The following is a 14,141-nucleotide window of genomic DNA, read 5'->3' as shown; positions in this document are numbered from 1 at the left end:
ACTATTTGTTTACTTATTTCTGTTTACAGAGGAATTGAGAACAAAAAGTAAAGATTTGTCACTTTATAGGGAACATTTAAAAATGGTAATTGTCCCCAAACATTACCCTGAAAAAAGTACCCTCTGGGAGTGATTTACTAAAACTGGAGAATGCAAACATCTGGTGCAGCTCTGCATAGAAACCAAGCAGCTTCCATTTTTTTTGTCAAAGCTTAACTGAGCAAACTGAAGTTGTTTAGCTATCATGCACAGCTGCACCAGATTTTTTACTCTCCAGTTTTAGTAAATCAACCCCTTTATCATGCATTCCTCCAGGAAAAATATCAATGCCCTTCCTGGGATGTTAGTGCACCTAAGCATACAGCCACAAAACTGTGCAGATCTAAGGCAATGCTTTATATCAGTGGTCTCCAAACTGCAGCCCTTTGCTTGCCTTTATCTGGCCCTTGACACATTATTCCTGCCACTGACACCAGCAATGGGGCATAATTCCTACCACTGACACCAACAATGGGGCACTATTCCTTTCAATCACACCAACTATGGGGCATATTTCCTTTCACTGACAACTATTCTTCGCACTGACACCAACTATTTCTCCCCCTAATACCAAACATTGGGCATTGTTTACTCCCACTGGGCACAATCCGGCCCCCCTAAAGTCTGAAGGATAGTAAACTGGCCCTTTCTTTAGAAAGTTTGGAGACTCCTGCTTTATATCACTACTGTGCTGCTCTCTGTTCTCCCTGCTGGAGGTTTTGACATGAGGAAACAAAGACCTGCCGCTACCAAGTTGACGGTCTCTATTCAGAGACATAATTCAGAACAAGGTATGACAGGTTAGCAATGGGGAAATGATCAGCTGCGGGGAGGCCAACGCCAATTTTGGAGACTAGTCCTTTGCGTGCCTTTTTTTCCTAGCACAACATTTACAGTTCAGTTATTTTTAATGATCATATGTAAAAAGTATCCCTTACGTAAAACAGTATTTAAAAGCTATTTAACCTCTTCCATACCGGGCACTTTTACCCCCTTCCTGCCCAGGCCATTTTTCAGCTTTCAGCACTCTCACACTTTGAATGACAATTGCGCATCATACAACCCAAACTAAAATTGTATCATTTTCTTCACACAACTACAGCTTTCTTTTGGTGGTATTTAATCAACACCGGTGTTTTTTTTTTTTGCTAAATTAACAAAAAAAGACCGAACATTTTGAAAAAAAACACGTTTTTCTTTGTTTCTGTTATAAAAGTTTGCAAATAAATAATTGTTTTTCATAAATTTAGGCCGAGATGTATTCTGCTACATGTCTTTGGTGTAAATAACCCATATTAGGATGTATTTTTTAGTTTGTAGGAAAGTTATAGAGTTCACAAACTATGGGATATATCTGAATATTGATCAATCCTGAAGTACTGACAGCCAATCTAATTTCTTGAGGTCCAAGAATGTCAGAACAGTACAGATATCCCCCAAATGACCCCTTTTTGCAAAGTAGACAGTCCGACGTACTTCATAAGAGGCATGGCGAGTTTTTTGAAGTTGTATTTTTTTGTCATAATTTTTCAGAAAATGAAAAAATTAGAAAAATTATTTTCACTATTATTTTTTACATACTGTAAGCAGTGCAGTACAGCGTCATCATATAACTGGCATGGCGGTGATCAGGGACACTGACTGGTGACAGTATGAAAAAAAAAATATATAATTTCTTTTTTAATTTATTTTTATTATTTTTAATTTTTTATTACTTTTTTCTTTTTTTTAAGATTTTTTTTCATATTTTACTATGACCAAAGTAGTATAATGTTACCATAGTAACATTGTACTACTTTGGGGAAGTGATCAGTATTTTTTTTTTTTACACAATTTGCTTATAGCAAAGAATTACTTTGCTATAAGCAAGCATTTACCTGAATGACATCGATTCATTCAGGGTTTTTTTTTTTTGCGCTTAGCTGTGATTTGGCCATGGCTAATCACATGACACAGCTGGGCTGTGATTGGCCCAGCTTGTGCATGTGATTGCTGTGACCATTCACAGCTAGACACACTAGTATACAATGGATGGCATGAATGAAGCCATCCATTGTATTCAACTGTCATGTGACCTGCTGTGATAGGTCACAGCAGGTCGCATGATATCAGCAATGGGGCCGGTACTCAGATCTGTCATCGGCCGTGTCTGAGGTACACGTCCGGTGACAGATCGCGCCGCTGCGTGGCTCTGCAGGCACGCAAACTGCACATGCCTAGGAGGACGCCATATGGCGTCCACCCAGAACGCTGAGGGATTTTGCCAGCCGCCAAACAGCCATTGGCCAGGTGGCAAGAGGTTAACCACTTCAATACTGGGCACTTTCACCCCCTTCCTGCCCTGGCCAATTTTCAACTATTAGCGCTGTAGCACTTCGAATGACAATTGCACAGTCATGCAACACTGTACCCAAATTACATTTTTATCTTTTTTTTCACACAAATAGGGCTTTCATTTGGTAGTATTCTGTTTTCTGTATTCTGTATTGTGCTGCATTTCTTTGGTGAAAATAACCCAAATCAGTGTTTATTATTTTGTCTGTAGGAAAATTATAGCGTCCTCAAACTATGGTATCTAAAAATCTGAAATTGTATTGATGGTGTTCTGGGCATTAATACTGAAATTTTATAATAGGCAACTCCTATCCTCATATTGATTAGTGATTCCAAATTAATAATAACTACTGCAGTAGGGAACAGACACAAAAAGATACACTCAGCATCTTTCCAAGTAACTGTTCTGTTTATTCGGTGCATTTGAAGTTTTTTTATACACATGATAACGTAGGTATCACATTAAAATTTCAATTGTACTTTTATGGTAACAAGGGGTGTTACATAGGCAGGCTAAATTCTAATCAGGACTTGAAGGAATGCAAACATAATGAAAACATAATTAGTGCCGTGTGCACAACAGCACAGTGTGCAATACATAGGCAAAGCGTACACAATAGAATAAAATTTTATACAGCATTTTAAATATCATTTACAGTCTATCCCCTAAATGAGCCCTTTTTGGAAAGTAGACAGTCCAAAAAATAAGTATATGGCATGGTGGGTTTTTGGAATTTGGAATTTTGTGTCATTTTTTGAAAAAAAAAAAAAGTCACTTTTTTTTTTCCCCATAATGTCACCAGTGCAGTACAGCATCATCATATAACTGGCATGGGGGTGATCAGGGACACTGACTGATGAAAGTAAGAAAAAAAAATTAACACTTTTATTATTGTTTACGTTTTTTAAATGCGTTTTCTTTTTTATTACATTTTTTTTATACCAGTGTGACCAGAGCAATATAATGTTACCATAGTCATTTTTTTTACACATTATGATTGCTGACAGGAGTGAATTTCACTGATATAAGCAAGCATTTTTACTGAATGAAATCGATTAATTCAGTATATATTGTTATGATAGCTGTGATTGGCCACAGCTAAACACATGGCACAGATGAGCTGTGATTGGCCCTGTCTGTACCATGTGATCACTGAGACCAGTCACAGTTAGAAACACTATGTATACAATGAATGGCATGAATCAAATCCTATAATTCGCAATTGTCATGTGACCTGCTGTAATTGGTAGCGGGCTGGTACATTGATCTATCATAGGCTGTGTCCAGTGGAGACAGATCGCACACCCAGTGCAGTCGCATGGCCACGTGCACGGTGCGTACTGGGAGGACGTCATATGACATTTAACCGGAACAAAGTCCCGCCTGGCCGTCAGTTTGTAAACCCCCAGAAAAATGTAATTGCAGCTTACAATCCTTAGATGTGGTGGCTGTATTGTTTTTTTTCCTTTATTTTCATCTGGTAATTCTATGAATGAGACACTTCCTGACCCTGGGTGGCTAGGATCACTCTTCCACTGTATTTAAGGACGAAGCCATGGTTGTCACACAGGCTGGTCTTCAAACATACCTGCCTCTGTTCATCTTCATTACATGAGAGCTAATAGAATTACAGAAGGAAGATACAAATCTGTGTGCTTTCTGTTCAACTCTCAGGAAGTGAGTACACTGTATTTCTAGCAAGAATAAAAGGTATTTTGTGAATTTGTTGAAACTGTCCTTGAAAAACGAACAGAGTGACTGCATTGAAGGACTGGTAAACTGCAATATTTTAAATGTTTGGGGTTTTTGGGTTATTTAATATTTGTATTTATAAAGCACTATCATAGTATGTTATCCTACGCAGTATATATTAACAGTCACAGTAGTATTTGCTCCAGTGAAGCTGACACCATGAAATCCCTATAATGGTTATTTAGATACAATTTACGTTCAGTTCGCACACTTAGGGCTTGTGTACACTGCAGCTGATAAACTCACGTTCAGGAGCTGTTCAGCGTTTTTTTCAGCAGCCCCTGAACTCTCCCTAATGTTTTCCTATGTGTCCATATACACATCATCGTTTACAGTCGTTTACAGGCAGTTGATTTTACAGTCGTTTTTTTTAACGCACCAAACTAGCATTCAGGAGTAGATATTACTGGCGTTTCTAATGCCAAATGCTTGTAAATGCGTGTAAACGCGGTTAACCATGTTTATAAGCATTTGCGTTTAGAAGCGTTTTTAACTGTTCCATGTCCAGATGCTGTCCAGAGCCTTTTTTCATCATCAGAAATGCATGCAAAGTGTTTTCCATGTATTCTAATGGACCCGGTACACCAGCGCAGTCAGTTCCAGGTTTCATGTGAAGGAAAAAATGGTAGAATGTGCCGCATTATGCTCATGATGGGATCCATAGTGAATACAACCAGAAAAGACAGGTCATCTTAACACATAATGTTCTCTCTGCTTCTGCCCTCTGTATTTCTCTCAAAAGGTCTGAAATAGTTAATTTTTTACTATTTTTCACTGCAATTCTGGGCATTTGGGAAGGTCTCCTGAGGTTATCTTTTAAAAATGCTTCTAAACACAAACGCACATACATGCTCATAAACGTGGTATGCAAACGCGGCTAAACTGTTGTTTTTTAACATACGTTTTCCAGCAGTCAGTTTCCATCGTTCAGAAGAGTTTTCCAAATGCTCCATGTAGATAAGCCCTTAAAACACCAGGATAAGGATCCATGCTTTAAAAAAAATGTTATTTTTAGAATTAAAAATGGCAGTTAAATTGCTTAAATACAGATCCCCAGCATTTTTTAAAACTTTGTGAATTGAGTGTTAGGTGTGTTTCTTTATTCTAAAGTTAACCTAAAGGTAGATTTATCGATTGCTGGAGGCAACCCACTGAAACACAGGGAACACACAAGCTGAATGCAGATCATGTCCTAGCACCATATTGTATTACCTCAGGGCGAGAATTATAACCAGCCACTGTCATTTGAAAAAAGTAGGGCTTCGGATGGACCCGGTACTACAATGAAAGCCTGCTTTTTTGCTTAAGACACCTCTATCATGCCATAACACTTCAATACATTAATTTAAAAAAACCTGTATGTAAAAACGTTAGTTGACATACTGACCATACATCCGACTTCCATACTTTCAATTCTTTCTGATGAGATCCCAGGCCACGCTCCAATTTACTGGAATTTTTAAAAGTGTTTTTCCTTTGTAAATGTCAGTGCTGCTGCAGCCCTCTCTGTACATCAGAGAGATGTGCCCCATCACAGGTAGAATTAGGGTGTCCCCTAGTCACCCAGTTACTCAGTATTCCCTGGGATATCACCAGAAGAATGAAGACATTACACTCTTCAAGGCTCCACTGGGTAAGGTAAATATATTAACTACCTTTTTAGCCACTGTTTTTTTATATTCATTTAGTGAATGTTAAGGCATGGTAGAGTGGGCCCCAAGTAAATAATCAGACTTTCCTTATACTGCAAGGTCTATTTTAAGCCCAATCTGTTTGAATTGAGTGACAAACAACTGCAATCAGTATATTGGCTCGTTAGGATTCTAGCACACCCTTGACCAGGGGACTAAAGATGGCTTGTAAGTCCCACTCAAGCAATACCTACCCCCATCCTTAACCTAAGTAACCACACTGACAACAAATGGAGTTACGGTCCAAAACTGGCCGTTTATTACAACCATCAATAAATAACATTTTTTATATAACAGAAAAACACAGTATAAACATACATTGATGCAAGGTCCCAATAGGCATCAAGAAAAACGAATATCTGTGTCCTGCTTAACTAGGCCTCCAGCTGCAACATCACCAACTCGGAGACACCACCACAGATACCCCCACCAGTACAACTGGGAGCCGTACCTCAGACGGGTTCCTACAAAGTGCCTTTTCTTGTGCCCACCTTAACCAACAAGGACCTTGCACCCCACCAAACATTCCCCAGCACCAATAAGGCACAACCACCAACCCAGACAAACCATAAAACAACGGATGGGCAGGAGGGAAGTTTGCCATGTGAAAACTCTCTCCAGACTGAAAAAAAAACCCGTGCCACACCCTGCAAAACCACCCCTTGTAGCTCCTCCCACTCATTCCTTAACTATCTTGACTCCCCCTTATGCTAATGGACTCTGCCTCTCCCAACCCCCTTTAACCCCTGTCATGCTGGCCCTTCATTTAGGTCTTCTTTCTTCTTACTCCGGGCCTTCCTTTTTTTACCATTTTGACTTTTTCCTTACTAAAGAACCCTTACCTGTGCAGTGAGCCCTCATATGGTATGACAATCCTATTTTTTTTAAATGTATCCATCCCATACTTCTCTTCTTACCAACCAAAATGGAGGGCAGGTTGGTGGGACAATGTTCCTTATTTCACTGCATTTTATGGGACAAAAACCCATTTATCCTTACAGGAACAACCTTGAAGGTCCTCCTGCCTATCTGACCTTCAACCACCAATCAGGTAAAAGCTCCACTCTCTTCGTACTAACAAACATCTTAACCTTTCTTTGATTAATACCTCATCGTCTAAATGCTAATCACCCGGGAAAGAAGCAGCATATTGTCAGAGGTTTTATGAAAAAAAAAGATTGTAAGATTTTAAAGTACTGCTGAGAGTCTAAAAAGTTGTGTAAACTCCAGAACACTGAGTGTATTGCCACGTAAACATGAGGACACCTAGATTTGAGAAGAATAAACATCTTGTTGGCCTAAAATTGTCTCATGGTTGCAGGGCCTCAATAAATCAACTAGTTTTATGACTAAGGTAAACGCAGGATACATTCAAACTGTGCTATGTTTACTAGGCTCTAGAATTCACAAACATCGTAGAAGCCAACATCTGTTTGCCCAGGTGAACGAGAGTCAATACTCCTTAATTCTGTCATAGTGTCCACTATCGTTTAATCTACTGGAAACTAAACAATTGGAGGACATTGTGTGAGAACTTGTTAACAAAAAGTTAACCTGCAAGAAACTGTCTGAAAAGGAATGACTCGTTTCAAGATTTTATAGTATTTTTGGGACATTTTAGGAAAAGACTAAAAGAAATTTAAGCATCGAGGCACTTGTCTATCCAGATGTGTGTATATATATATCCAGAATTAAATATCATATTATCTCAAAAAGTACTAAAAGGGAAGTTATAATCTCATTATATATTTACATGTAGTAGTTTAAGTATGCAAATTATTTTATTTTCTTAAAGTGTATCATCAATATTTTAATTATGGACTGAAATGTATGAAATTGCACCTCTTTCTACTATAAGGGCTCATGTACACTGCAGCTGCTAAACTCACGTTTAGGAGGAGTTGTGTGTTTTTTTCAGCAGTCCCTGAACTCACCCTAATGTTTTCCTATGTGTCCATGTACACATCTTCATTTACAGTCGTTTACAGACAGTTGAGTTTATAGTCGTTTTTTTGAACACAACAAACTTGTGTTCAGATGTCGATTTTCTCAGAGTTTCAAGCGCAAAACGCTTGTAGATGCGCTTTGGAAGCGTTTGCATTTGAAATGTTTTTTTAACTCTTCCAGTTCTTAATGCTGTCCAGAGCCTTTTTTCATCATAAAAAATGCATGCAAAGAGTTTTCAAGGTGCTCAGATGGACAAAACACTGAACACAGGAAGTTCCTACCAAGCTTGTCACACGTTGTAATGACCAATTCACACCTCAGACCTCTCCCACCCATACTTTGAGGTTTTGCATGAAAGAAAATATGTTAGACACTGCTGCAATCATTTCTGCACAGAAATGAGCTGGAACACATCCAAACACCACAATAAAAAAAAAACACAAATGCTCATAAACGCGCATAAACGCGGTATGCAAACGCGGCTAAACAGACATTTTTTAACCTACATTTTCCAGCAGTCAGTTTCCATTGTTCAGAAGTGTCCTGTGTACATGAGGCCTTAGAAAGCTGTCAGGTCCTCAAAGGCATTTTGTTTTCAGGCTATAGTAACTAGCATAGTTGAATAAGAAAACAATTTATCATATGACAGATGGGTTATTATAAGGATGAGGTGTTATAGAAAATTAATTCTCCCTGAAAATCTGAGTATAGAGATTTCTAGCCTCTGAGTGCCACACGGTGGCCAAATGAGATAATGCTTGTATAAACACATAATTTTGTAGTATCCTGATCCACCAATAGGAAAGAAGATTACCCCTGGGCAGGTTTTATGATTGTGTTGTTTGCAACTATATAAACATAGCAAGTCAAGCAACAGAGACATACAGTAGACATCATCTTAGGGACACACATTATTTAGATCTGACCACACCGCCTCATCTAAGACACACTTCATCATTCAGGACAATGCCTCCCATTGATTGGCAGCCATCATGTGAGAGTCTGATCCACATCCATTTCAAAGCCTACCTGGTATACTTGGATGATAAATATAATATATAATTTTCTTGGTGATTTTTGTTTGCTTAAATAAATAGGCCAATTGCAATAAACCTTGCTGTAACTTAGTATATCTCCTATGATTACCTAGGTTAGGTTAGGTCATTAAGTCATTTTTTTCATTTATTTTGGTAATATTTTTCTTTTCTTTGGCTGTATTGGTGCACAGTTTTATGTATTTTGACACTTAGTCTTTCTGCAGGAGGATAAGAGTCGGATTTCCTAAAACACAGATTATTGTCTGCTAAGTAGTTAATTAATAATCGCTATGCTGTCCCTGAGGGGAAACTAATTATTACATTTAATCCAATATATACTCGGTTGTATCAGATAATTTTAGAACTTCATTGCAGATATCTTACTGTCTATGCATATCCCAATCTGACTATTATTTATGGTTTTTGTAAAGTGACTTCTGTCAAATAAATATTATTTGGTCCATACTTACACCCAATCTTATCATGTTATTCAAAGGATTTCTGCATGGCAAAATAACTTATTTTTTTATAAATTATTTTTGTATTGGATGCACTGTTGTCCATTGATTAATTTAGCGATTGATATAGCTGACTAAATAAATTGTTTAGACATTCCCTGGCAATATGTAGTCAGCAGCGACAGTGCTACAAGGTTTCCAATTGCATATGCTTGCAGCTAGCATGCACGTGCACCACTCATCCACCGCCACCTGGGAAAAAGGTGATCAGAGCACTGACTGAGGTTAGATTATAGAAAGTATAGAACAGTTTTTTCCACAAGGTGGACACTGGACTTTTCTTGGAAACTATTTTAGTAACTTAGCAATTTTGATTCCTGGAAATCTTGTATAAAGGAAGATGTAAACTGTTGCCTTCTTATTGGAAAGTGGTTATTCATGAAAATTCCTCCCCTTCGCTCAGGCATGGAACAGTGCTGAGCAATGTTGGAAAGAACTGTGCATGCACAATGTGGTAACCAACAGCAAAGGCAAAATGTTGTCAACATTGCTCACATTCATGGTCATTCACAGACACGAGACCCCATGCCTCCCATCCCCACCCCTTATACCTCTTGATAGACCTGACAGGCAACCCAATGGCCAACATAAGGAAAGCGCATGCAAGGATGACAAAGCTGCTGACAATTGCAAAGTAGGGATTTAGTGTTGCCAGCATGTAATAGCAGCGCACAGTGCGAAACTGCAGTTGCAAAAGCAAACAAAATCTGTACCTTGTTAGATGTTTGTGGGTTCCATTAATTGTTAATGCATTTCAAATGTATTTAACAAGCGCACTGTGTTTCTCGCCACCAAACCACATGGTAATGTTGCAGTGGGGACATCAGTTTTGGAGTAGGGAATTGTTCAACCCCTCTCAGGTTATTTTTTGTTGGCTCTTCACCATTTGGGAAATTTCCCTTCACTTCTGGTTCCAAAAGTGCAGCAGAATGTTAGAGGAAATCTCCCAAAATGAGGGGAATTCCTCTCCTAGAAAGCTGACTCCAAAACAGATGTCCCCACTGGACGATTTCACTTTACCTCTTGTTCTGGGGAGGACTCTAAAATTTGTAATTTTTCCACATTTTTTTTGTAACATTGGTCACCAGTACAAATAGCGGGGTGAATTTCCCCAGTTTGAACACAAACAGCAATAAAAACATGACAGAAGATCTAGAGGGTCTAAAATTTCCCCACTCTATCCAATACTTACAAAAGTTTTGCCCAAAGATAAACTTTAAGATATATAATATAAAAATATGTAAGGTACAATCGTGAATCATGTGATAATAATAAAGACCATGTTAGACCACATCTGAAATATAGGGTCCAGTTTTGGACACCATATTGTAAAAAGGAAAATAAAAACAAAAATATGAACACAACACATCAAATGGATCCACTCCGATGAAGTCATCATGCTGAAGGACACTGTGTACTGCTAGTTACTATTGTAGAGCAACATTCACTTGCGGCGCCATGTTAAGCATTAGGGATGCACCAATTCCCTTTTTGATCGGTGAGTACAAGTAACAATACTTTGCGGTGTGATTTGTGTCAATACAAGACATATGGACACAAATTGCACCACAAAGAATAGCATGCGATTTGAACGGGAATATTTGTGGGCCATTATGAATACATTTGGGTGTGGTGATGGGTTCATATCCTGGGTTCAATTGTTGTACAGTGCACCTAAAGCTGCTATAAGGGAGGCTGGCAGGATTTCTCCTGTCTTTGCTTTACATAAGGGTACTAGACAGGGCTGTCTGCTGTCACCATTGCTTTTCACTATTGCCATTAAGCTAATGGTGGCCCTTGTCTGGTCTAACCTTGCCATTCATGCTTTTCAATATGGGGAATGCCAGGAAAAGCTTTTGCTTTATGCAGATGATACTATGCTTTTGTTAGCAGATACCACCTCTTCCCTGCAGGAGGCTATGTTAGTCATTATTAAGTTTGGTAAACTCCCTGACCTAGTCATTAGTTGGTCCAAATCCACTATTTTGTTATTGGATGGAGATTCAGACTCATCAGCAACTGTTTTCAATGATATCCTGGTCTCCTCCTCCTTTAAATATTTGGGCAATCATGTTACCCCTCGTCCCATGGATTATAATCATCTTAATTTGGATGCATCTGCTCAGTTCTGTGATAAGGTTAAACTGTGGAACAGGCTTAAGTTGTCTTTAGTTGGGAAGACCAACCTTATAAAAATGATTCTATTGCAGTTACTATGTGTTCTCCATAACTCCCAGATAGTTATATCTTTGAAAATGTTTTGCATTATTAATTCCATTTTTAGGTCCCTTTTGTGACACTCTAAAACCCCCAGGGTGAAAATTGAGCAGCTTCAGCAGCCTAAGGATGCCAGGCTTCTCCATTAGAACATATTGCAGATGCTTTATGCTCTGGGGCAGAGGAGGAGATGAACAGTTTAGAACACTCTACTAGACTACTGGCTTATGTGGTTTGATGGAGAGGGTGGCAGGTTGCCTGGAGGCTTTACTTTTTAGTAAGTCAAATAAACTTTACCCTACATATTCCCTGATGCAGAAAAACTTGAAATATGATTAGACAGCTGCAGCAAGTCCCGGGTTTTACTAGATTTAGCCCTATATGGGATACTTTATGGGACCATTACCCAGAGCAGGCACTCTTATAATATAGTGCACAGTGGAGACAATATGGTATCACCAATTTACACCACATTTTTGACAATGGTTTATTACGCTCCTTCTCGGAACTGCATTCGATATTTCACCTTCATCAATCCATGAACTTTTATTATTTACAACTATGCTATTGACCATCTTTTTTCTACTACTACTAGAGTGGCTTCTTGTTAGAAAAAAGATGTGGGGACTTTCAAGGAAGAACAGTGGCAGGAAGCTCTGCTGGCTGTTCAGCAATGTTCCCTTAATGTTACCCAACATCTTTTGCAGTTTTATCTTCTTTTAATGGTCCATTTCACACCAGCTTGGCTATTTCATATGGGGGTGTGAGATGATCCAATGTGTACACACTGTAGTAGAGATCATGGTGACTTGATACACTTATTATGGTGGTGTCCAAGATTAAATTTCTACTAACAGGGGGTCATAAATGCCATTAACCAGGTCTTTCAGGTCACTGTTCAAGAGGACCCTACACAATCCCTTTTGGGTATTCTAAGTACCCTTCCCATAGAGGATGTCTCTAAACAAGCTATAGCCAGGGCCTTAAATTAATTCTACAACACTGAAAGTCGACTGATCCCCCCACACTGAAAGAATGGATATCCCAAATGGGTGATACCTTGAGACTTGGGCATTATATCTATCAGCACAGAGGGTGTTACAGTGAACTTTAAAATTAAAGTTATAAGCTCCATGGTTGGATACCCCAGGCTTAGCCCCAGTGGATCTCGTTATGGATTGCCTGCTATAGTGTGGTTGTTTAGTTGTCATCCTGTATATGTCTCCTTGGGGTGGTTTATAGTATTTATGTTTATCGGCACAGTTGCTTGCGTATTTTGCAGGAATGTCTAACATTTGCACTGCTTTATCATTGTTTGATGCCTAATGCAGTTAAACACTGTCTGCACGTGATATTTTTGCTCTGGAAACTGTAATGTCTGTCCCTATTTTTTCAATAGAGTTTTCTGAAATAAAAAAAATATTCATTCAACTACTCTTGTGTTGTTCAGTCACAGTTTGGTATAATTAGGTGTAGCATGTATAGATCATTATGAGAGTTTATGAATTTTGATTAGGACTGCTCTATTTTTGGTAATGTTTATTCATTTGATGTGAAACATGTTCTAGTGCTGGTGGGCTGATTATTATTTTTGAAGTTAGGGGTTTTAAGCATAACTTCGCACACAGTACATTCATAATTTTTAGGTCATATTGTAAAAAAGACTTACGAGTACTGGAAAGGTAGGCATATACAATAGTAGGAGAAATGGAAAATCTTTATTACAAAAACATTAGGTATTAGGGGCAACCAGGGGCGGACTGACCATTCGAGCACTCGGGCACTGCCCAAGGGCCTGGGGTCAGTAGGGGGCCCCATGAGATGCCCCTGGTACCTTTCATTGGCTTTTTCATAGGCTACTTTGGGTGTGGGCTAGGACACAGGGGCCCCATGATCCCCTATTGCCTGGGGGCTCCATGAGTTGTCAGTCCACCCCTGGGGGCAACCTAACCAGTTGTGGACCATCAGCATACAACATACACCCAAAAAAACTTCATGAAAGCATACAGGGTGGGTGTTTTTCATTCTGTCCTTCTGTCTTTCTGCCCCTCCCGCATTTTCAATCAATTCCTAACTGTCATAATGACAGTCAGGAGTTGCCCATCCCTCCAGATGCTCTGTGCTCCTGGTCCTGCAGCCTCCCGGGAGAAGTGACCCGAGTATTGCAGGAGGCTGCATAATGGCCAAAGGGATCAAGAACCCATGTCAAAGTAAGCACATCATATCTTGGTATCAGCAGCAAAGCAATAGACAGTGAGTTGAACTACATATGGATGTTTAAAAAAACCCATACAGGTCCACTTTGTGATCCTCAGCAAGGACTGGTGATGCATAGATGGAAACATTTCCAAGTAGCTTTATTGATCTATAATCACTAGTTTAACTGACAATTACTCTGTCATGGAACACTGTGCACAAAATAATGTTTAAATCTATTTTGAGACAGATGGAGTTTTCATTTGGTTTTATTTTACAGTCACTGTGATTTGTTTATTTTTATCTATAAAGGAAAAACACCAACATTGAAAAACATTTTTAAAAGTAGACCCCCTCCAAAGATGATCTAATTTTTTTGCAGAATTTGTTTGAAAATAGAGAAACATTA

This window comes from Staurois parvus, unplaced genomic scaffold, assembly GCF_062004578.1.
Source record: "Staurois parvus isolate SC_StPar_1 unplaced genomic scaffold, SC_StPar_1.0 ptg000098l, whole genome shotgun sequence".
NCBI lineage: Eukaryota > Metazoa > Chordata > Amphibia > Anura > Ranidae > Staurois > Staurois parvus.
The sequence above is the reverse complement of the archived record's forward strand: the minus strand, read 5'-3'. Positions refer to the sequence as shown.